At 39.1% G+C, this 23,464-nt stretch overlaps 1 protein-coding gene and 1 long non-coding RNA gene across 13 annotated transcripts in view; one reads left to right on the top strand and one right to left on the bottom strand.

Annotated features, from left to right (window-relative positions):
• SUPT3H (SPT3 homolog, SAGA and STAGA complex component) overlaps nucleotides 1-23,464 on the top strand; it is a 340,265-nt gene that overhangs the window by 292,305 nt on the left and 24,496 nt on the right. Inside the window, exon 12 of one of the 12 annotated variants that reach the window (XR_013537592.1) lies at nucleotides 5,632-5,750. The exons of the other annotated variants lie outside the window; for them this stretch is intronic. The gene's annotated coding sequence lies outside the window, so the exon portion shown is untranslated. The remainder of the gene's footprint in view (nucleotides 1-5,631; nucleotides 5,751-23,464) is intronic. 12 annotated transcript variants of the gene reach the window in all.
• On the bottom strand, nucleotides 18,209-22,097 carry LOC144583688 (uncharacterized). Its single transcript, XR_013537614.1, has 2 exons — nucleotides 22,040-22,097; nucleotides 18,209-20,799 (listed from the first exon to the last, which is right to left on the bottom strand). It is a non-coding gene; the product is annotated as an uncharacterized LOC144583688 (long non-coding RNA).

The following is a 23,464-nucleotide window of genomic DNA, read 5'->3' as shown; positions in this document are numbered from 1 at the left end:
CTTTCTCCTCAAAAAGGACCCAAAGTGGCTTATATCATTAAAAAGACCATTTTTAAAAGCTAAAAGCAGTAAGTATAAAAAATATTTTTAAAGAATAGAACAAGTATATTAAAAGTGGTAAATAAAATTAATACTAAAACACATTTAAAACAGAAGAGCACAACAATCCATTTAAAAACCCCTCTGAGAGAGAAACCATAAACAGGCGGGAGCCCAACTGTTAGCAATATCCCTCCTCGGTGAATATACAGTGGTGCCTCACACAACGATGTTAATTGGTTCCAAAAAAATCAACATTGTGTGAAACATCGTTCTGTGAAACACCATTTCCCATAGGAATGCATTGAAAACCGGTTAATCCGTTCCAATTGGAACGGATTGCTGTCCTTGAGCGAAAATCCCCATAGGAAACATCGTTGAGTGAAACCCGGTTCCCCAATTGAAATGCATTGAAGCTGACTCAATGCATTTCAATAGCTTTGCGAAGTCCTTTTTCGCTCCTGTAAAAGTGTTTTACAATGTTTGGAACCTGTTTTAAATGCTTGCAATGGTTAGCCCACCTCCTGAAACCTATGCAAACTTATTTTGGTGTTGTTCTGACACTTCGTTAATTTGTGGTGATTTTTTGTTTTTCCCCTCATTGAAGTCCATGCATTTCAATGAGGGGAAAAACAAAAAATCACCACAAATTAATGAAGTGTCAGGACAACACCAAAATAAGTTTGCATAGGTTTCAGGAGGTGGGCTAACCATTGCAAGCATCTAAAACAGGTTCCAAACATTGTAAGACACTTTTACAGGAGCGAAAAAGAGGCATTGTTGTGTGAACATTCCCCATAGGAAACATCGTTGTGTGAGGCGGCAAATTTAGCAGAAAAAGGCATCGTTGTGTGAATTCATTGTTGTGTGAGGCACCCGTTGTGCGAGGCACCACTGTATTCTCATTCAGCTTTTGTATTGTACCATTTCTGGTTTTGTCCGTTTTTCTTTTGCATAGAAATTGTCCTGTTTCTTTGTGGAAGACCCACTACTGGTAGAAGATGACATAAATACATTGGAAGATGAGCATGTAAATGAGCCCTTGAAATTGTTGGTTCTGCCAATGTAGATGAGGAGACACGGTTGGCATCCAGGTCTGCAGCAAAATGGCCAATTAATTACTGTAGTGTTGAATCAATAGATGAGCAAAACAAATTATCCTGGTATCACTTGTATTCATTTATATAGAAATTTATATTTTTCTAGTTCCTGCACTTAAAGGCTGACATTTAAAACCACAATACAATATAAAGCCACACATTCAGTGAAAAAATACCAGGTCAGAGACCAGAGACAACTTTTAAACTGAACACTCAGCAGGCAAAACCCAGCCAGAATAGCACTGTCTTCTGCTATTTGGTAAACACATCCAGGGAAAGGTGGGCTACCCACATTTCACAAGGAAAGATGTTCCATAACACAATATCATGCTCCCTCCTTCAGACCACAATTCCTGAAGATCATCCTCAGAGCAATCTTCAAATACCCATCCAGTGATGTGGAAAAATCAAGAACAAATTAAAGGCAAGACTGGTATTCAGCAACAAACTACTATAACACAGATCCCAAAGAAAAAAATGACAGAATACTACTTGTCACCTACAGCCTCATCTCGCACCGCACACATATATCATCAATGAGGTGCAATCCATTCTGGTTCCCCTCTGACAGACTTCAAATGGCGGTACTGCTTCGTTGAAGGAAGCTTCTCAATCTAAAAAATAAAAAAATCAAGAGGCCACACAACGAAGATATACCGATAGATAAAAAAGATTTGTTGTTGTTTAGTCGTTAAGTTGTGTCTGACTTTTCATGACCCCATGGACCAGAGAACGCCATTCCCTCCTGTCTTCCAGTGCCTCCCAGAGTTGGGTCAAATTCATGTTGGTCGCTTCAGTGATATCCAACCAGATGGATGTCTAACCACCTCATCCTCTGTCGTTCCCTTCTCCTATTGCCTTCACACTTTCCCAACATCAAGGTCTTTTCCAGGGAGTCTTCTCTTCTCATGAGATGGCTGAAGTATTGGAACCTCAGCTTCAGGATCTGTCCTTCCAGTGAGCACTCAGGGTTGATGTCCTTCAATATGGATAAATTTGTTCTCCTTGCAGACCATGGGATTCTCAAGAGTCACCTCCACTACTACAATTCAAAAGCATCAATTCTTCAGCGGTCAGCCTTCTTTATGGTCCACCTCTCACTTCCATACATCGCTACATAGCTTTGACAATGCGGACTTTTGTTGGCAAGGTGGTGTCTCTGCTTTTTAAGATGCTTTTTAAGAAGCAGGTGTCTTTTAATTTCATGGCTGCTGTCTCCATCTGCAGTGATCATGGAGCCCAAGAAAGTAAAATCTGTCACTACCTCCATATCTTCCCCTTCTATTTGCCTGAAGGTGATGGGACCAGTGGCCATGATCTTAGTTTTTTTGATGTTGAGCTTCAGACCATTTTTGCACTCTCCTCTTTCACCCTCATTAAGAGGTTCTTTAATTCCTCCTCACTTTCTCCCATCAGAGTGGTATCATCTGCATATCGGAGGTTGTTGATATTTCTTCCGGCAATCTTAATTCCAGTTTGGGATTCATCCAGTCTGGCCTATCGCATGATGTATTCTGCATATGATAAATAAACAGGGAGACAATATACAGCCGTCTTGTACTCCTTTTCCATATTTGAACCAATTCGTTGATCCATATCTAGTTCTAACTGTTGCTTTCTGTCCCACATATAGATTTCTCAGGAGGTAGATAAGGTGGTCAGGCACTCCCATTTCTTTAAGAACTTGCCATCGTTTGTTGTGGTCCACACAGTCAAAGGCTTTTGCAATTTGGTCTCTAATTCCTCTGCCCCTTCGAAATCCAGCTTGTACTTCTGGGAGTTCTCGGTCCACATACTGCTGAAGCCTGCCTTCGAGGATTTTGAGCATAACCTTCCTAGTGTGTGAAATGAGTGAATTGTACGGTAATTGGAGCATTCTTTGGCAGTGCCCTTCTTTGGGATTGGTATGTAGACTGATCTTTTCCAATCTTCTGTCCACTGCTGAGTTTTCCAGACTTGCTGGCATATTGAATGTAGCACCTTAATAGCATCTTTTTTAAAGATTTCAAATGGTTCAACTGGGATGCCATCACCTCCACTGGTCTTGTTGTTAGACAAGCTTTCTAAGGCCCACTTGACTTCACTCTCCAGGATGTCTAGCTCAAGCTCAGCAACCACACTATCTGGGTTGTCCGGGATGTCCAGATCCTTCCGGTATAATTCTTCTGTGGATTCTTGCCACCTTTTCTCGATGTCTTCTGCTTCCGTTAGGTCCATACCATTTTTGTCCTTTATGTCAATCTTTGCAGAAAATGTTCCTTTAATAGCTCCAATTTTCTTGAACAGATCTCTGGCTTTCCCTTTCTATTATTTTCCTCTATTTCTTTGAACTGTTCATTAAAGAAGCCCCTCTTGTCTCTCTTTGCTATTCTTTGGAAGTCTGCATTCCATTTACTGTAACTTTCCTTATCTCCCTTGCATTTGGTTTCCCTTCTCTTCTCTGCTATTTGTAAGGCCTCGTTGGACAGCCACTTTGCTTTCTTGCATTGCCTTTTCTTTGGGATGGTTTTTGTTGCTGACTCCTGTACAATGTTACAGGCCTCTATCCAAAGTTCTTCAGGTACTCTGTCCACCAAATCTAATTCCTTAAACCTGTTCTTCACTTTCACTGTGTATTCATAAGGGATTTGATTTAGATTATGCCTGACTAGCCCAGTGGTTTTTCCTACTTTATTCAGTTTAAGCTTGAATTTTGATATAAGAAGCTGATTATCGGAGCCACAATCAGCTCCAAGTCTTGTTTTTGCTTACTGTATAGAGCTTCTCCATCTTTGGCTGCAGAGAATATAATCAATTTGATTTTGGTATTGCCCATCTGGTGATTTCCATGTGTAGAGTCGCCTCTTGTGTTGTTGGAAAACAATGTGATGACCAGCTTGTTCTCTTTACAAAACTCTATTAGCCTTTGCCCTGCTTCGTTCTTGTGACAACCCCAGACCTACTGGAGTATCCCACCATGTAATTATGCTGCCACCAACCATTCCCTGTAAGGAGTCACACAGACCAGGAATGGATTTTAATAAATAAAAGAACAAGGTTTATTGAAACAACAAACAGGGTAAATAAAAGAATCAGGTAGATAGGAAACTGTAACGTGGCATAGCCCCAAACATACACATATAACAGATTGGTTCCCACAGAACACTTTAAGGTAACGCACAGACCCTGAACCTATCAGTTCTGGCTACCTAAATAGAAACCTGAACCTATCAGGTATGTACTAACTGACAAACAGTTGTACCCAGTCTGACCCACAGACTCCAACTCCACTTCTCCACGTCAGCTCTCCTACGATGGACGTCCCCCAAATATATATACAGTACTGCTCCTCCCCCCTGATGTCCCGCCTTCCACTCCCCATAGGATGGAACTTTCCCTCCAAACCCATGACAGACAGGTACCATCAGTGCTGTATGTGACAGTTCTGAACTCCCAGGCGAAACTTCCCTGTTTTTTTTTTAATCTTTTGACTCCCTACTTTAGCATTCCAATCCCCTACAATGAGGAGAACATCTTTCTTTGGTGTCAGTTTTAGAAGATGTTGTAAGTCTTCACAGAATTGATCAATTTCAGCTTCTTCAGCATTGGTGGTTGGTGCATAAACTTGGATTACTGTGATGTTGAAAGGTCTGCCTTGCATTCGTATTGAAATCATTCTATCATTTTTGAGATTGTATCCCAGTACAGCTTTTTTCACTCTTTTGTTGACAATGAGGGCTACTCCATTTCTTCTACAGGATTCTTGCCCACTAAAAAATTACTTGCTTAATTTTAACACATTTTCTGTAGGCAAGCTCCATGCTCATAGTTGTGAGTCAGGAAGCAACATTATGCTCATGTCTGTTAGACAGCAATTTAATCAGTGATCAATGTAGCAGTATGAGTAACTGAAGTATTCAGCGCGGCATGATACGCACACAGTGCTTTTCATTTGCTTTTATTAGGACTACCCATAGGTGATACTCCTGCCTTTTTTATTTACTTTAGTCATTCATGTGTATTTCTTTAAAAAAAAAAACACCCAACCTGATAAAAAATTGGGATTTACTCTGACTCATTTTTGAGTTTCTTTCCAAATAAACCTTGTTTGTCCTGTCCCTCTTGCCCTGTTCAATTTGTTGTTGAGTCTGTGCGGGAAGCCATTATAATGGTAAAATATAGTACAGGCCCTAGAAGCAATTGCATTAAAAGAGAAGGCAAGCTATTGGGCTGCCAGGAAACATCTGTGTGATGTCAGCCTCTAAAAATGTACAAAGGAGCCTTAAGATGCAAAAGTGGAAAATTAACTGACAATGAAATAGCATAGTTTTGAAGCACCAAGCTATTATTTATTTATTTATTTATTTATTTTATTTTATTTTATTTCTATCCCGCCTATCTGATCAGATTAGATCACTCTAGGCGGCTAGACTTGCATTCGGCACAGTGGCACCCCAGCTTTATTCTACTCATTCTGAAGTCCCCTAACTCCACTTCTCTTACTATTATAAAGGCTGAGGAAACCTTAGGAAGAACTTTGTGAGATGATGGAGAAGCCAGAAACTATTATGACCCCGCCCTCTTTCTTCATTGATTTCTGCTGTGAATGGCCTTTCTGTCCACAGAAGCCAAGTAAGAACTAAACCCAAGGTGTCTGGGCAAAGCACATGGAATGGCCCTCATGTGACTGTATATTCCAGATAGTGATTTACATGCTAGAATCATCCCTGTCATGAAAACCTCTCTGACTATAGAATCTAAAATGTCAGGGAGAAGGCTAAGGTAGAACTAGCAATGTGCATTGAATTTGATTTTTAAAAAAACTGAGACAAAGTTGACCTATTTAGAGAGCTTGTTGACTCTCTGAGCTGAAGGTAGATTGTCTCTGAAGTGAACAGAACCAGACCTAGATGATCTCAAAGAAGATCAACATTTGAATGGACCACCAAAATTCCTAAAAAACAAAAATCCACCTCTGGCTGAAATCCTGTTGCTTAGCAGTTAGAGTAGACTTGTCAAATCACATATGAAAGAGCTGACTCATCATATTTCCACTGATTCAATGGGTCTACTCTAGTAGCAACTTGCTATATTAAACATCAGACTTTCAGCCATTGTGTCTGTAAAAATCTGCTACTTGTGTTTGACATTTTCCATATGTGTAAATTGCCCAGTAGATAGAGAGGAGTGACTGGAGTGTTTGCTATCGGCAAATTAGTCTAGCTAAATATGTAGCAGATTGTCACTGGAAGAATGGCCATGAAGTCATTAATTGACCATAGCAAATATGCATGAAATCGTTGCAGTCCTCATTGGTGGATTATACAAACTAAAAAGGAATTATGTGATTATACTGTTAATACCTACATTCATAACATTCAAATTTATTCAAGGTATTAACAATATTTGCATAAAGTACATATATGCTGGGTGTTTTGTTTAACCTCTTCAATGGCAACAAAGGCCAGTATCCTACTGCTAATCTCAGTTGAACTGTAGACTCGTTGACTCAGTTGCTGAATTGCAAATCAACACTTTTGTAAATCCCAGTCAGTCACTGGATCATCTCTAACTGGGATTAGCAATGGCATACTGGACAGCACATTTTAAGGAATAACATGGGTATAGTCTAAAAAGAACTAAGCTGCAATTACTTAGCATTTCAAAATACTCACTAAAGTAGTTATAAATACCTTTACCAAATATAATTAATTACATTTCAAAGCAGTTTTTAAGGCACTGATTAATGTTAACGGTTGCACTTAAGTCACTCTAAAAATGGTGAAATCAAACATTTATTGCTCATCAGTCCAGTTATACCAACTTATCAGGCTGTAGCATTTTCGTACACAAATACACATTTTATTTGCTTGGTGTGCTCTGTGCCATGAACTTGATGTGCTCTATGCTTTGAACTCTTTTTTTTTTTTACAGCAGTACAAACAGTAGTATTTTGTTCTGGAATGTCATGTGCCATGTTTTTTTTGTTCTGGAATGTAATGTTCCATAGTATCCATACAAACAGAAACAAGCTCCTAACGTGCCTTCTGATCAGGAGAAAACAAATTTGTTAATAAACCATTTTAATTAAAAATTACGAGTTTATATGTGAAAAACAGTACTGTATTGTATAAAATAAATTTAAAGATGATGGGTTGTTTTTCCCTGAAGAAATTTCACAGATATTGGACTGCTCTTTATATTTTCTGCTGCTTCTTAATTGTATGATAACATAATCTTACAGCTCTTTCCTTGTTGAGGCTTATTTCTTAAAATAACTTTTGAGATTAAAAGTTCATAACAAAAATGTGTATAACAAGAGAAATGATAAACACGTTTTTCCCTTGACTTCAAGGTTACTTTATAGATATATTTCATGTGCAGGACAATATTTAAACTTTTAAGCTATGCTTTTTAAAAAAATTCTTGAACTTGTTAGAAATTATTACCCTACTTGCCTTTTCAGAAATGCTACCTGAACCAGTATCTGGTTCAGAATATTAGCAGTTTATTTTTTATTAGAACAAGACTACTTCTTGCACTTTCTCAAGACATCAACTTGAGTATCTATGTCTGCTTTCTTTCAACAAAAGGTAGCGTCATCAAGCACATTTTGAGAAACAGGGATGTGTAAAGCAAATCTTTACGTTAAGCACAATACAATAATTTATTTAGATGCTTAAATAAATACAAAGGGGAAATTAAGATCACAAATTCAGCCATACTACAACAATGTGCCATATATTAGATGATATAAATGAATACAACACTGTGTTAGTGTTAACTAAAGATAAAACTAAATATCCAAAAACTTGCAACATTAATTTCCATATGCTGTTTTAACACAGATTTAAAAGGTGTCAAAATTAGTAGCTTTAAATTTCTTTCTTGCATGTGATATTTTTAGCTTAAAAGATTTTAGAGAACAGTTCTGAAATACATAGTCATCAGTTGTAATGTCAAGGATATTCAAGAACAGGAAAATTCTATAATACAATAGACTCCAGATATATTTTATGTTGCTGGCCTCTGTTTTGAGATTGTACAAGGCCATGTGCAAAAACTAAGTCTGTCAAAACTCATACTAAAGCAGATTCAAGCTTTTTGCTAGGTAAACTAGATACAGCATTTATTACACTGCAGGGCAACACTAAAAGAAGAAGAAAAAGAACCAAGTCTATGATGGGTACACAAGAGCAATAGCATAAGCATCACTTGAATACGTCTAAAAGACTATACAAATGTACATTTCAACTACTCAGAATGATACATGAAAAACAGATTTTCCAGAGTCTTCCATACACATTGAACTGGGGGTTCATATGTTGGCCCTATAACTACCATGTGGAAAAAGGTAATGTTTAAAAAAGACATACAGCTGAACATATACAGGGTGAAATAAATGTTGGGGATATGCCAATAAAATAAACCTTTGTTTTTCTTCAGTGAACAACTAGGAGCCACCAGAATATCATTTTCACATTGTTACTATACTTATCACAGCTGATCCCTTCAAGCGAGATTCGCCAGCAGAGTACTTTGAAATAACTGGAATTTGTGACCTTACAGCCGCTGGCCAGATGACCCTATGCTCAAAAGACAGCACCAGTTACAATGAACTTTAGCAGTCATTCTGAAATGAAAGTGTGTAGAGAATTTATCACGTGGAAAACCCTGTGGCAAGCAAGTTGTGCAGCTTATGCTTGCTGGCTACTCAGCTCTACCCCAGTTAGGCTGCTCTGCATTGATCCTATTACCCCCTCAGTCACACTGTCAAAATGCTCTCCATCTTCACTGTCAATTGTGCTATTCTGCCACTCCATCTGCTGATCTGACAAGCTCTCTTCCATTTCTGGCGCATTTTTCCACTGTGAATCTTAGACCAAAACTTATCTACTTTTCCATAGGAACTATTCTTCCACCTTGCTACTTACTGATGAACGTAGAAGCCACATATCAGACACTTATTTATATACCCGTACAAAATGTTTACACACAAACACCCATGAAGACAATAATCAAACAAAGCAAACTAATTTGCATATTCCTGAGATGTAGAGAAGCTTCTGATGTGACACTCAGACCCTTTCATTAGCTAAATATGTTCTTCTAATCACAGGCTATGGATTTCAGAGTCATTAAAACATCTTTGAGGAAGATTGCAATTTCCACTATATATAAGGGGCAGTAATCAAATAATTATTTACAAAACTAAATCTGGATTCTTTGGTTCTTGGTAATTGTGATGCAGTGTCTAATGTGCTATTCTTTAAAAGGTGCTTGCATTTTGGGTGATACTTTTATTATATCTATTCCAGTTTTTAGGCTGGTTCAGGGATGGAAATAGCTTTGGCCCCCAGTGGATGATGTACACAGTGATGGTGGTGGAATGCAAATCTTGGACCTTTCAGCAGCCTATATTTTTGACTACCGAAATGTTTTAGGACACCTGTGTGGGGAAGGACTATGCATAGGAGATGAGCACACTGTTTTTGTGCCGTCAGTTTTCTCAAGAGAGTAATCTGGAATATGGTTCCAGTGTACTATTATTTTGTTTCATGGACATTACCACAAAGTTTTGGCATGCTCCCCAGCCTTTTTAAAATCTGCATGAAATCCTCCAAACTATATGGCTTCATTAACAATTTCATCAACATACAGATGATGCATATGGCTTCCCCTCTCTTTTCTACAGTTAGTCCCAGGAAAGCTGTGAAAACCCTCATCAGATGCCTAGAGGCCATTTGGGGATGGATAAAGACAAAACAAACTGAGGTGTAATTTATGATAGACATTTAGAGGGGAGAAAAATCTGGTGATGTGAGTGGAGGTATGAAGTTAATATTGGAGGTATTAGTCACCAAGGTCAGGTTTTAGCCATGCAGTTGCCTTTGGGGGCTTGAGAATTAGAATATACAGTATAATATAAATTCTCTACCATCTGCACTTGTTATTGGTGCATTTCTAAGTCCAGTTTCAAATGCGGTTTGTTTCTCTTGCTTGCAGGTAAGATATTAGATCAGTAGTTCCCAACCTTGAGTAACCTAGGTGCTCTTGGACTGCGACTCCCAGAAACCCCAGCCAACACAGCTGGTGGTGAAGCATTCTGGGAATTGCAGTTCAAAAACACCTGGGTTACCCAAGGTTGGGAACAACTGCATTAGAGATGGGAACGAATCAAAAAACGAAGTGTGATATTTGTTGAAAATCATTTATTTATTTATTTATTTTCAGATTTATCACTTTACATTCATTCAGTAGGGATGAATACAAGGCAATGAATTTTTATCTATTTTTGATTTGTCGATTCGTCGTCTACTCTTTGGGCCTTCTATGCCATGCAAGCTGGTACTGGCTGGTTGCTTGTTCTCTGGTGTTTGTGTGCTCTAGCCAGTACTACCATGTGCTCAACGCACATATTTAATTTAAAATACTTTCTTTATTATTTCCAATAGTGGAATACTAGGGAGGGCTTTTCTTAAAATCAGGTGCATTTTAGTTAAGAATTCATTATGTTTGAGGTGTGCATTCAGGACTGGTGGGTGATCTCTAGGTTTGTGTGTATTTTACCATTCCCTCCTTTAATTCCAAAGTGTTTGTTGGGGTGGGGGCGGGGGGGGACACTGGATGCCTATTTAGTTATTTAAGGGTATTTAGTTTTCTTGCTTCTTCTCCCATTACTCTTTTAAAAAAAATTTAAACTCTGCAATTCCTCCCCCACCTGTTTCTCCTTTTAAAAATATAATTTTTTATTATACCCTCTCCTCTCCTATGTTAGCCCATTTTATTTTTCCTTCCCTTCCCCTTTATTTTAAGTGCCATATAGGCAGTGGCATGCTAGAAGAGTAGGTGGAATTGAAGGGCAGTGGGGTCTCTAAGAAACCCCAGACTAGACCAGCCACCATCACTGTTCTCCACCCCCACCACCCGTGGCCTTGAAGGTGCCGTGGAAGCAGAGCTTCCTCTGGTGCCCAAAGAACTGACACTCCTTTTCCTTGAGGAATCTGAAGAGTTACTGATTCAAGAGGATCCAGAAACCTCCCTGTCCTCGGAACCAGTAAATAACAGGGCACGTTTCCCCAACACATTTATCCCTGCCCCCAGGCTCGTGTCCTGCATCCTCCCAGACCAGCACCACTGGAACAAAGTCTTCTCAGGCCAGCAGCAGGCAGAGGCAGGCAATGGGCCATCATAGTGCCAAACAGAGTCCTGCCCTCTGTCTGTGACTCCATGCAGGAGGTGGTCCGTGACCAGCTTTCATGAACAAAGGGGTGGAAGCTACATTTCACAACAGACCACAGGTGCCTCTCACTCATGGCCCACTGATGGCAGTCAGAGGACCTGAGGAGTGGCAGGGTATTGGCAACAGGGCCGCAGGGGGAGGCCCTTTTCCTGCCACCAGGCTGCACATCCATTCTGCTGCAAGTGTGGTAAACAGAGGCTCAAGTGACAGGGAAGAACATCGCCAGTGAGTTCCTGTCCACGCTGCAGTAGTGGGCACCAGAGGGGGAGATCATCTGTGGCCACATGGTCATCGATGCTGGGTAGAACATGTTGGCAGCATTGAATATGCCAGGCCTTGAGGGCATTGTGTGCATGGCGCACAAATTACACTTTGTTGTGTGTGATGTCATTGTCCTGGGGAGCCACATCAAGCCCAAGTGGGACACAGGCACCCAGGAGATGTTGGGACTCCTGGAGTAACACTGCCAACTGGTGGACCATTTCTTCTGCACCTTGAAACCTGCCTGCCAGCTCTGTGGGAAGCAGAAGGAGTTGAGGCAAGAGACACATGATGGACCTGCCAACCAGGTGGAACTCCACCTTGACCATGGTGTCCTGCCTGGTCCAGCAGAAATCCATATTGGAGGACATCATGTCCTCCATGCCCATTCTGCTGGGGCAAGTAATGTCCCCTGATTCATGCCCTCAACTGGTCTCTGGACTCCACTTTGGTGCAGGGATCCTCCCTTCCTCCATGGACCAGGGCCTAGGTGCAGAGGTTGCAGGCAGTCATGCAGAAGCTACTCCATCCTGTCTGCAGAGACAAAGCTTACCTCGTGGTCTGCCTGTGTGACCCTCACATCAAGAGCAGCTTGGTGGCACACTTGGTGTTGGATGAGCTTTCCACTGAGGTCTGCAGAGCATTAGCAGCATGATGCATGCCTGGGGAATCAGAGATGCTACGGCGCAAGTCAGATGAGGAAAAAGGTGTTTCACAGGAGCCACAGGCAGGGACTTCTTCAGGCAAGAGCGCCAGACCCTGTTACTGGAGCTGGATGGTTGCCACAGAGGGCATACAGGCGGCAGATAAAGATCTGGCACAGGTCTCATCCTTGACAAGAACTTTTCACTCTCCAAAGCTCTCGGTGGGAAACCCATACTTGTCTACAGACAACCCCCTAACCTCAAGAAAATACTAACACACAATGGACCACAAAACAGCAACATGGACAGGGGGACTAAACCCTGCCACAGACCCAGATACCAACTCTGCCCGTGCATCTATTCTGGCAACATGATTATGGGACCCAATAATGCCACATACAATATCAAAGGCACCTTTACTTGTTCCTCAGCTAATGTGATCTATGCCATCTTTTGCCAGCAATGCCCTTTTGCACTTTACATAGATCAAACATGAAATGGGTCAGCAGTAATAAATCTGACATCAGAAATCACAAAACACAGAACCTGTGTCCAACCATTTCAGTCTACCAGGACATTCTTTGGAAGATTTGAAAATCACTATTTTAGAACAGAATCATTACAAATCAAGAATACAGAGGGAAACAGCTGAGATAAAAAATTACTGTGTATGCATAATAGTAACCTATATAAATGGATTGAATATAAGACTTGGTTTCTTAAGTCATTACTAAATGTAACACTTCAGCTGCTATCTGGAAGTTGAGTCATGGCAACTGGAAAAAATATGTCCAGTTGCCATGACTCAACTTCCAGATAACCTCACTTGGATGACTGAGAATCTTCACAGATGTTCTGCTGCTATCTACTGCCACTTTTGTTTTCTTCATAACTAGCAAGCTCATCTCTCATCACTAGGCTCAAATATAAAAACTGTCAATAATCCCTTCATTAACAAAGGTGATTCCTCTGCTATCTTCTTTCAATTCTATATTTATTTTTTATATATTCTCTCCCCACCCCTAGGTTTTAATTGAATCCCCAGTCTTCCAAATCTCCCCTCCACACACCCCTCCTCTCCTCCCCTCTCATCTTTGCTCAGGCCTGGTGTCAGTTTTCTGTCTCCTGGAGGAATGTTTATACAGTGGTGCCTTGCTTAGCGATGTTAATCCGTTCCGGAAAAAACGTCACTAAGCAATTTTTAAAAGCCCATAGGAACGCATTAAAACTTGTTTAATGCATTCCTATAGGCTTTAAAACTAACCTTATGCGAAGATCCTCCATTGTGGCAGCCATTTTCGGTGCCTCTAAAGCGAGGCAACACAGCGGGCGGCCATTTTGAAACCGCCGATCAGCTGGCCGAAAATGGGAGCTTTGCGGTGATCGCTTCCCCGCAATCATCGCAAAGCAATTTTTCTCTATAGGGGCCATCGCTAAGCGATCGCTCTGGCGATGGCCAAAACCCCATCGCTAAGTGATTTCATCGCTCAACGGAGCGATCGCTAAGCGAGGCACCACTGTTATTTACAACAGTATCTTAAAACAACATAGGCTAAATTACTGCATGTAGATGTACCATACACCAATGAATATTTAGAATGTTCTACTTGTGAAACTAATATTTCATTCAGCATTTCATTCTGTTTCCATTTGTCTGATGAAGTGGATATGTCCATGAAAGCTTACATTAAAATGTAATAATCTTTAAGGTGTCACATGTTTTTGTCTTTTATTTTGTTTTGTTTCTTTGGGTTTTGCCTGATATGCTTGCACAGACTAACATGGCTACCTCCTCCAAAACCACGTCATTGGAGGTTTCTGAAAAGATTATGAAGTGGCAGTTCTGGCTGACTAGAGAGAACTGCTGTCTAAATTTTAGTTAAAGGCCCACCATTCTTATGAATCCACAACCACAGAAATCAAGGACATTTGTAGGAGTATGATAATGTTGTCTCTTTTGTGGTCAGAAGGTATGCACATCCAACTCTCTGTGCAGAAAATGCTTGTGGGATCTCTTAAAGAAGTGAGGGCAAAGCATCAGATGCACTCAATAAGCTTTCTGTGTTTATTTTTTCTTCTGTATATTATATTTTAGCCTTTGTGAGCCACCAAGCTTGCATAGTTATGGCTGAGGAGTCTGGGAATTATAGACCAAAATGTGATTTTTCCAAGTGCTAGTATCCCTGAGGGCTCGCTGATAAACTTTTTGTTAAAAGTCTGTGATGTACAACTGGGTATACAAAGTTATGTTATTTCATTTCGAATCTCAGACTTTATAGTGAGATGTAACACTGAATTCACTATAAGGAAGTAAAGAAGGCAAGTTATTACCCACTGTTTTTTGTACAGAACTGTGTGTTAATAAGAACACTATATTAGTTGGATTGGAATAAATTTATTTATAATGATAAATACACTAAATATCTATTTGTTTTTCATTTGTGTATAAAATGACAGTTTTTATTAATTTAAATGACCTTCAGCCCTGAATCCTGAGGGATCTGTTGACGTCTATCAGAATATTTGTTTCAAGGCTCTTCTTAAGCACTGCTTTGCTACACGTTTGATCCATTAATAGCAGGATGGCTACCAACAGAGCTGGTGCATATTTTTGTAGACAAGATGTAGAGTAAACAGTTTTCTGACAGGGAATATATACTTGGTCTTAGTTGATTCCAGTTGTTGAACTTTTTTTTCCTGAAAATTGACATAGGGGGTGGTGGTGTACCTGTTGAATGTGGGGGCTTGCAGGGAGAAATTGCAGGTGCGACCTGGAAAACTGTCCTATTTCTTCCTGCACGTATTTGCCAGGATTCCATTGAGTAGCTGGTGCTGGCAGGAGACAGATCCAAGAAGAGGTGGCTCAGTCCCAGCCATGCCCACACCCCACTTCACCACCACCACCACCCGGCCACTGTGGACTCTTAATTTCTGCTCTGGGAAACTGAAAAACCTTCCAAAGCAGAATTTCAGGTGGTGGAGAGGGCTGCCAGGGTGGGTGAAAAGGAGAGAAGCTGGTTATGAGCTTCTTGGATCTGCCTGGATTGTCTGATAGGGCTTTTCCCATCAACTCAGGTAACCAATCCTGGCGATTGTCCTTACATGATACAGGGTATTCTTCTAACTTACTATTTTTCCATGGGGGCTTTTCCTTAGAGGGCCCCAGTATCCTTTTGCTCTCTTTTGGAGTGAAACAATTAGAAAAACACACATTTTGATTATTTGCTTTACTATATTGGGAACGGTTGTGATGAATAAATATGAAATCTTTTCAAAACTGTTACCAAGTCTTCTGTTTTAGACTGTAACAGGATAAAGTTAGAGCTGTACAAACTTAGAAATGCCCACATCCAAATTAAGCCTGGCAATCTCCCAAAAAAGTTTGGAGTTCACAAATTTAAATCATTTTCAACTCCACACTGCCCCACCCCCCCTTAGCTTTATGTCATCACTTGTGAGTTAAAACCCAGGGGGGAAATGCCAGTTCTACCTACAGTACTTCAGTCTCCCACCAAATATATTTCTAAAATTCTCTTTTGTTTTAGGCTTTTAAAGGTTACCTGGTTTTGGAATAACCTGAGCTCTCTTCAGATGTTCAGAATAAATCCACTGATTGTCCTTAGCAGGGTGGGTTAAAATTGAATAAATTAGCAAGTTCTCCCTTCTTACTTCTGTGTGAGACCCCTTGCCTGTCTGTACAGTCCACACACATATATAGACTTTTGTATGGAGAGGAAACCGCCTTTCTGAAAGCAAGATCCTGATCATGTTAGCAAACCTTTGCACATACAATGTGTATACCATAGTCTCATTCTGTATCTCTTGTGTACGCATTCACTGTACATTTACCAGAGCTTGATCAAATTACTTTTTAGACTACTGGTCACAGGATTCTGGAAGCTGTAGGCCAAAAAAGTGACTTTTCTGAGCTGTGTTGCATGTTTGACTTTCAGGAAAGACCTTTGCCATCTTTTGACGTGCCCATACATTCCTATTTTAAACAGTACTTCAGAATACGAATTCATTTACATCAACAGTGGTTGTTCATCACTAAAATTTTGTCAGCAAACTAGTTAGTCCTTCCCAAGCCTAAGCAGATAGGTTGACAAAGTTATCTGACATAACCACCAATTTATGAAAAGATAGTAAACTAATTTCCTTTAGCCTTTTTTTAAAAAAAAAATTAATACATTAATTTGAAATTATTAATGAGGCCAGGAAGGAAAGGAGGAGAATCCACAGATTCCCAATTTTGGAGGGGAGTTCTTGTTCAGTTCCCATGTTCTGTTGACGATACAACTTTAATAGAGTCAATATTAAGGGGAATGTAATAGTTAAACAGAAGCTGACTGAATAGCTCAGTGGTCTGGGCATTTGCTTTCAGAGACAGAGGTTCGGAGTTCAGTTTCCCACTGTGCCTCCTGAGAGAAGAGCCAACCTGTGTGATCTTAGGCAATCTGCACAGTCCCAGGGTGTCCCCAGAAGATGGGAATGGTAAACCACTTAAGAGTATTTTCTACCTGAAAAACCCTGGAAAGGGTTGCCATAAGTTGGAATTGACTTTATGGTACATGATTTTTATAATGTATACAGAATATTTATACACATCAGCATGACAATAGCTATCCTAGTTTTATGTAGCAAATGTGGACAACATCTTACGGGAAACATAAAATCTCCTGTCCATTTCTAACTCTGGGTGTGTTTTTAGATGTGTGTTTTGCCATCTCCTGTTCTCCAGATTTATTCTCTGAGCAAAAACACTGTGATAAAAAGAAACTGGACAAACAAGAAATATCCTGGCTCTATAACACAGTACCAAGTATTGACAATAAAAATCAATGTTGCTGTTTTAAGTATCAAATAAGAATATGCATATTACATGAATTAATTTAACATCTTTTCTAATGAGAATGTTTTACCCATCAAAAGCATAACACAGTTGTGTTGTTTTCAATTCACTGTGAATTATTGCCAGACTGGGATTAAACCAACAAATTCTTCATCAGGTATAACATTATATTGAATCCTTTCCCAACTAAAGCCAAAAATAAATTAAGTAGGATGGCTGTTATTTCCTTTTGGATTAGATTCTCTCATCCAAAGCATCCTGAGTGGCAAGCGTGCCATTAATGCAGTTTGGCTATAATATTTAGAGGTTTACTTTCTGGTTACAGCACTGTTGTGGCTAGAATACCAGTGGTCAATAGCAGAGGATGATGAGTGCCAGCAAAGATTAGGGTGATGCAGAAAAACAGACAGTGTAGAAGACCTTCGTAGCTTTGCATCCCTGCATTATGCCTGAAAAAAGGGTAACTGCATTTGTACCTACTGAAGCCTTTCTGTGCTTCCAATTAAAATACTGCCTCTTGACCTTGTAAGAGTAAAATGAACTGAAATTCCCCTTGTACTTATTTATACAAACAGTTTGCTATTAGCTCACTTGTAACTTTATAGCAAAATTTATAAGATTTTGCATGCTTGGCTGTTAAATCAACTGAATCATCATCACCTTGGCCTTAAATTACCATAGCAGACAATTAAGGAAAGTAGGGTGCTGTTTATTATAGCATATAGTTCCATATGTTTTCCTATTGTGCAACATTAACCTGAGATTTTCTTTTCTAAAAATAATTAATAATGTATTAAATTTTTGTCAGTTTTTCCCAGTGTTGGTTTTTGTAGCATGTTAGCTGACACTGGGCTGAAATTTCAGAGAACATCCATGGATGTGTGTAGCCGTGCTCTATGAAATTGAATAGAGTTGTGAATAATATAGTTCAAGAAGGGAAACACTGAATATTGAGGTAAAAAAAAACCCAGAACATCATGAAATGTCAAGCCACATTTTTGTAGGACTCATTTTACTATATTGCCATAAATGCTGAGGGAATTATGTTGCATATACTTGAAACTGTTTATTTTCATTTTTGGCTTGATTTTCCAGCATTGAGAAAACCATGTCTAATGATCTTGAGCATTCTTGAAGGGAAAAAAATACCCTTATATTTTACATAATAGTTTGCATGTGTGAGTTCCCTCTGGCAGAAACACTGTAATTAGCTTGTCATCTTTCTGAGGGGAGACTATCTGTCTTAAAGATACAGTGGTTGGTTTTTTTAAAAACTTTGCAATTTTGTTGTTTTCTTAAAATGATGCCTTTTCACTTATTTATTTCATACTGTGATTTTGTTGTTGTATTTTAAGTCATCTTGTTCAGTCTCTTCTTTCTTCCTGTCCTGCTTCTTTGGCTCAGGCTTGTGCTGCAGAAGCAAAGGACCACTGAGTACAAAACACTCTCCCTCCTTCCTTCAGCAACCATGGCAAAAGAGATCTTGGGTCTTTGACATTAATAACTTGGTTTCTTCTGATCTTGGAACTGTTTGGGCAGGTTTTCAAAAATAGAAGACTTACCATCCCCACCCCAAAGGAAACTTAGCTTCTTCTTCTTCTTTACTCATAAAGTAATGGATACATCTAAAGATCATATTCTTAAGGGACTGTCCACTTACTGCCCTGGAGAATAAAAAAAATGTGGAATATAATTTACTTGCATGGCTTTTATTGTAGCTATTAAACTACAATCATCTAGGACAGGGTGGTGGCTAACAGAGCTGTATGTTTCAGTCTTTTGTGGTCTTGTTACTAAAGGAAAATAAATTTGGCAGAAGTGGTTTCCTGCTTCTGGGAAGCCATATGTTCCCTTGATCAAGACTGGGGAATTAAAAAAAATTAAGCCACTACAGAGCCAGAAAATACAACTAGTTTACCACTGGCATGGTTTGGCCTAGGATATTTTAACTGTTGGTTGTGTTGTCACTGTAGCCTGGTGACTTGAAATGATGAAATCCTTTTAGATTCTTTTATATAATTTTATAATGAAAGTTTTAACATGCCCGTTAAGCAATCCACATGGGTAAACCATGGCATTATAAGATTCAGTTATGTACCGAGAAGAAGAATGAATGTGTTAGCTGGGATGAGTTAAAGAGAATGTCTGAACCAAACTCCCCAGAGTGGTTTTAGTTTTTTCTGACAAGAAATTATATTAGTAAGAAATGAGAAACAGTGCCATAAGAACACAATTGTAAAAAGTATGCTATGCGCTGGTTAGCACCAAAAGGTAGCTATCAATATTTTACCAACAGTTAACAGATACAGATGTTTGTAGAAGTAGTGTTTAAATATATATGTGAAAAAAGGTAAGATACATCTGTTTCAAAATTCTGGAGCTTGCCTGTGTGCATGAAGTACCAACCCTTATAATAATTATTGAAAAATCAGTTATTTCAGAGCAGCACTTGACTTTTTTACGCATTTAGAAATCTGATTAAATTTCTGTACAAATCTTGATAGATACTCATATGGAAAGTAAAGAATTTTAAAAATGGAAAAAGTGTCACAACAAAGAATGGGTAAGTAAACTGGCAACAAGTGCAATTTCTTGTATCTAGTATAAAATTAAAGGGAAATGAACTCAGAATTCAAAAAAAGAGAGACACTACTTTATTGCTTTCTGACCATATAAGCGAAATATCTGTATCAGTTGTTTTGCCATAATATCATCTATCGTTGGCATCTGGCATCCATTAGTTTTAAGCACAGATATAGAGATGGATTGTCTCACAACTATCCCGTTGCATCAATTGTTCAATCGGTGGCCTCAGACTGGATAGTGTGGATATAATAATAAGTGCATGCCATCTTGTCAATTCTGACTCATGGCAACCCTTTTCAGGGTTTCCTAGGCAGAGAATACTCAGAAGTGGTTTACCATTCACTTCTTCTGGGGGTGCCCATGACTAAACAGGCTGGCTGTTCTTCTAGGAGGCACTGTGAGGAATTGAACTGCCAACCTCTGGCTCTATAGTCAGATACCTAAACCACTGAACTATCCAGCCACTGATAGTATAGGTAGCAGTGTGTTATTGTTATACACTGTAGTTATAGTTATTTTGTGTTGGAATTGTAGATGTTGATGTCAGTTACCATTCTTCAAAAATAATGCTTATTCATAGGTCCTGAGAAAGGATAAAGGCAGAACAGCCACATGTGAACTAAAATTATTTAGATCAATACCTGTAAATGAATGGGAGTTCTTTTTGAGTTTCTTCCTTCGTTTACACATACAGTATTTTAAAGATCAGATATTTACAAGTTACACATTTTCCATTTGCTTTATGATTTAACACTTTGCCATTGTAATTATTTGGAAGCAGAAGTGTTTATTTTCATTTTAGAAATGTTGTATTTGGAAAAGCCCACATGTTTTTAGGGAATACTTGTTGGCAAAATTCATTAAGGTATTTTATACTGTCACTTATTTCAGTAGCCTTGTGGAAATATATCCAGAATCTCAGAAAACACAAAGTGATATTTACAGAACTTTAGCCTTCCTTGGGAGGTACACTGTTGAAATTCAAGGGCACAATCTGGTGGAGTCTGTTACCAACCTACCAAATGGCAGGGCAATTCAGATCTCATGAATGGAAGACTGGAAGAGGAACAGCTGCAAGCTGTGAATCTGGGTTTCCTGTATCCAAGCAAAACACAAGAGTATTATCTATCCACATTAGATAAATAATTGTTGCTCTAATCTAAGTGTTATGCTGTCTGGATGTTGACCATCATAATAGTATTTGCAGAATCTTCAGTCAATATGGGTTTTGAAGTGTCATTAACAGTGGGAATATCTGTCAATCAAATGACAGTCTTAGCACCAGTTCGTTGCATCTTGAAAGGGGTTTGAGGAACTGTTTAGAACTTGCCTCTAGCAGAGCACCTTAAAAATATGCTCTTTGCCCACACCCGCACACACACAGAGAGTTTCTATGCCATTTAAGCATGTTTAGAATAGGGATGCAATGTATATTCACAAACTGTCTTGTCTTCTATTTTTTTAAAAACTGAGTATCTTAGCACATTGATATAGTCTTGAAAATGGGCAAATGCTGTGAGAGTTTTTGCTTCTATAGCAGAGCAAAAAGGCTGGGAGTGCAAGAGTAGCAAAACAATAACAGAAAATCATATGTGCAGAAACTAGTATTTAAAAAACCAAACATTGCTTGCATTTTCCTAGTTTACTATAAAAAATACAAGGGTTTTGCACAAAATACAGAATTTTTGCATTTTGGTTTCCATGACTTTTTTTTACAGAAATACACAAACATATAATCTCAATTAGTGGGGAGAAACTCAGAATATTTGGTTCTCACCTGCTGATATGAAATATGTTTCATTTACCTGCCTAGTTTAGAAAACTTGGGTGAGTTTGTTTGTTTGTGTACTTGTTCTGAAAAAGTTGAACCCTAATAAGCAGGCTGCCCTGTACATTTCCCACCTTACCTGCCTAAGGAGAATGTGCTTGTTCTCAGTAGTGAGATTGCTGGTGCATGCTGTGGAAATGCCTTTTCCTCAGGACTTGTCCTACTGTGTGAGAACAATGGAGAGTGGGAGACTGTAGCATTGTGCTCGACATATGGAAAGCATCTGCTGTTGGCATAGTATCTCCCCATAAATAAATGGCTGCTGTTTTCATAGTCACTTTAAAGTGTGTAATACAGGTCCAATGTATCAACTTGAGTTTGTAGAAATGTTGATTATCACCAGATTCCAAGCCCAGGCTGCTCATAGAAATGCCAAAATAATTGTTTCAGCCAGACAGACGTTAATGTTTTGTGCTGTGCAGGGGCAAAATTTAATGCAAAAGAAACTGGGAGTGTATGGCAGTTAAAACTTTTCCAAAACTAAAAGGGAACAAAACAATCCCTTACCATTTTGTTGTGGACGTTTTAACTGCGGCCCTCTGAGAGCATCTCAGATTGAAACCAGAAGTGCAACCTGAAAATTAATATCAATTACTGAAAACAAAATGCCACATCAGTAATGTTAAGAGTCTGCTTTAAAACCCACAAACCCAAGGCAATTCGGAGCTACTGTAGGGCTAAAAATATGAGCTTGACATACAAGAGTTACCACAAACTGCTTTGCAACTAAGAGCCAACTAGTACAAAAAAGGAACTGCAGCTTGATGGAAGCCGATGATGTTGTAATGGCAGTAGCCTGTTCTTTGGACCTGAATCTTCCAGGACTTTGTATTTTAATTCATGATAGCAAAATTCAGAGAAGGTGAGTAGACAGATAGTTTGACTCTCATAGAAGAGTTGTGAATGACGTGTGAAATAATAGGTTAAAACATAAATTACTATTTTAGGATAGCCTGCTGGTTAGTCTGTGAGGGGAGGAGAATGTTTGGTAGATTCGCAACTTTGACCTATTTTTGCAACATACTACCTGTACATCTTACCTGCATAGGGCTATATGCAAAGCTTATATGTATGACAGATACACATGTCTGTTACCTCAGCTCATCTGTGCAGTGAGTAAAGATGGACTAGTATATGAGTTGCTTGGGGAAGAAGAAGGAAGTTGTGTACAAAGGGGCGGGCAAAAGTAAATATGCATGTTCCTCCAGATTTTGATGTAACTGGCCATGATAGTTCCTAACAGTAAAGGCAAGAAGGATGTAGACCGAATAAATTAGCAGAATCACAAAACAAACCCACGCTAGGAAATAGTTTAACACGTTACTAGCAGTGGAACATGCTAGTGAATGTGTTACTCTACTAAATAAATATATGTGTTTATAGACATGTTCTGTATTAGTTACCAGTCTTGCCCAGGATTTTGCCAAATAAAATCCAGCTAGAAGTTCACACCCAAGTAGGAATTTCTTAGATAATTATTATTTTTTCTATATTGAGATCAAAACCTCTTCTACAAATTCCAAACTTTGATTGAAGTATTTGTTATTTTTGCTTTTTATTCTTTTTATCTCTGCCTCTGGCAGTCACTGATACATTACCTTAAATTCTCTTACCTCTCAATGCTTTGATGAACTGGAACCTCAGAAACTTGAGTGCATTCGGCAGTAATGAGTACTGAGCAGTAATAGAACCGGCCCCACCCAAAGCCTCTGCCAATGAAGGGCCATAGAGCCTGAGAAAATTCCTCTGTCTGCAGAACAGCTTTTCCTGCTTATAGGAAGAGTCCTTGTTTTCCAAATAAACAGAATAAATCAAGTCAAAGATAATGTAAGAATGCACATGTGATAAAATGAAAGCACATTTCGATGAACACATATCAGCACAGGAATTATATGTGACGGCTGTGATATGTATGCTTATGCTGTGAGAATA

This window comes from Pogona vitticeps, chromosome 1 (genome assembly GCF_051106095.1).
Source record: "Pogona vitticeps strain Pit_001003342236 chromosome 1, PviZW2.1, whole genome shotgun sequence".
NCBI lineage: Eukaryota > Metazoa > Chordata > Lepidosauria > Squamata > Agamidae > Pogona > Pogona vitticeps.
The sequence above is the reverse complement of the archived record's forward strand: the minus strand, read 5'-3'. Positions and strand labels throughout refer to the sequence as shown.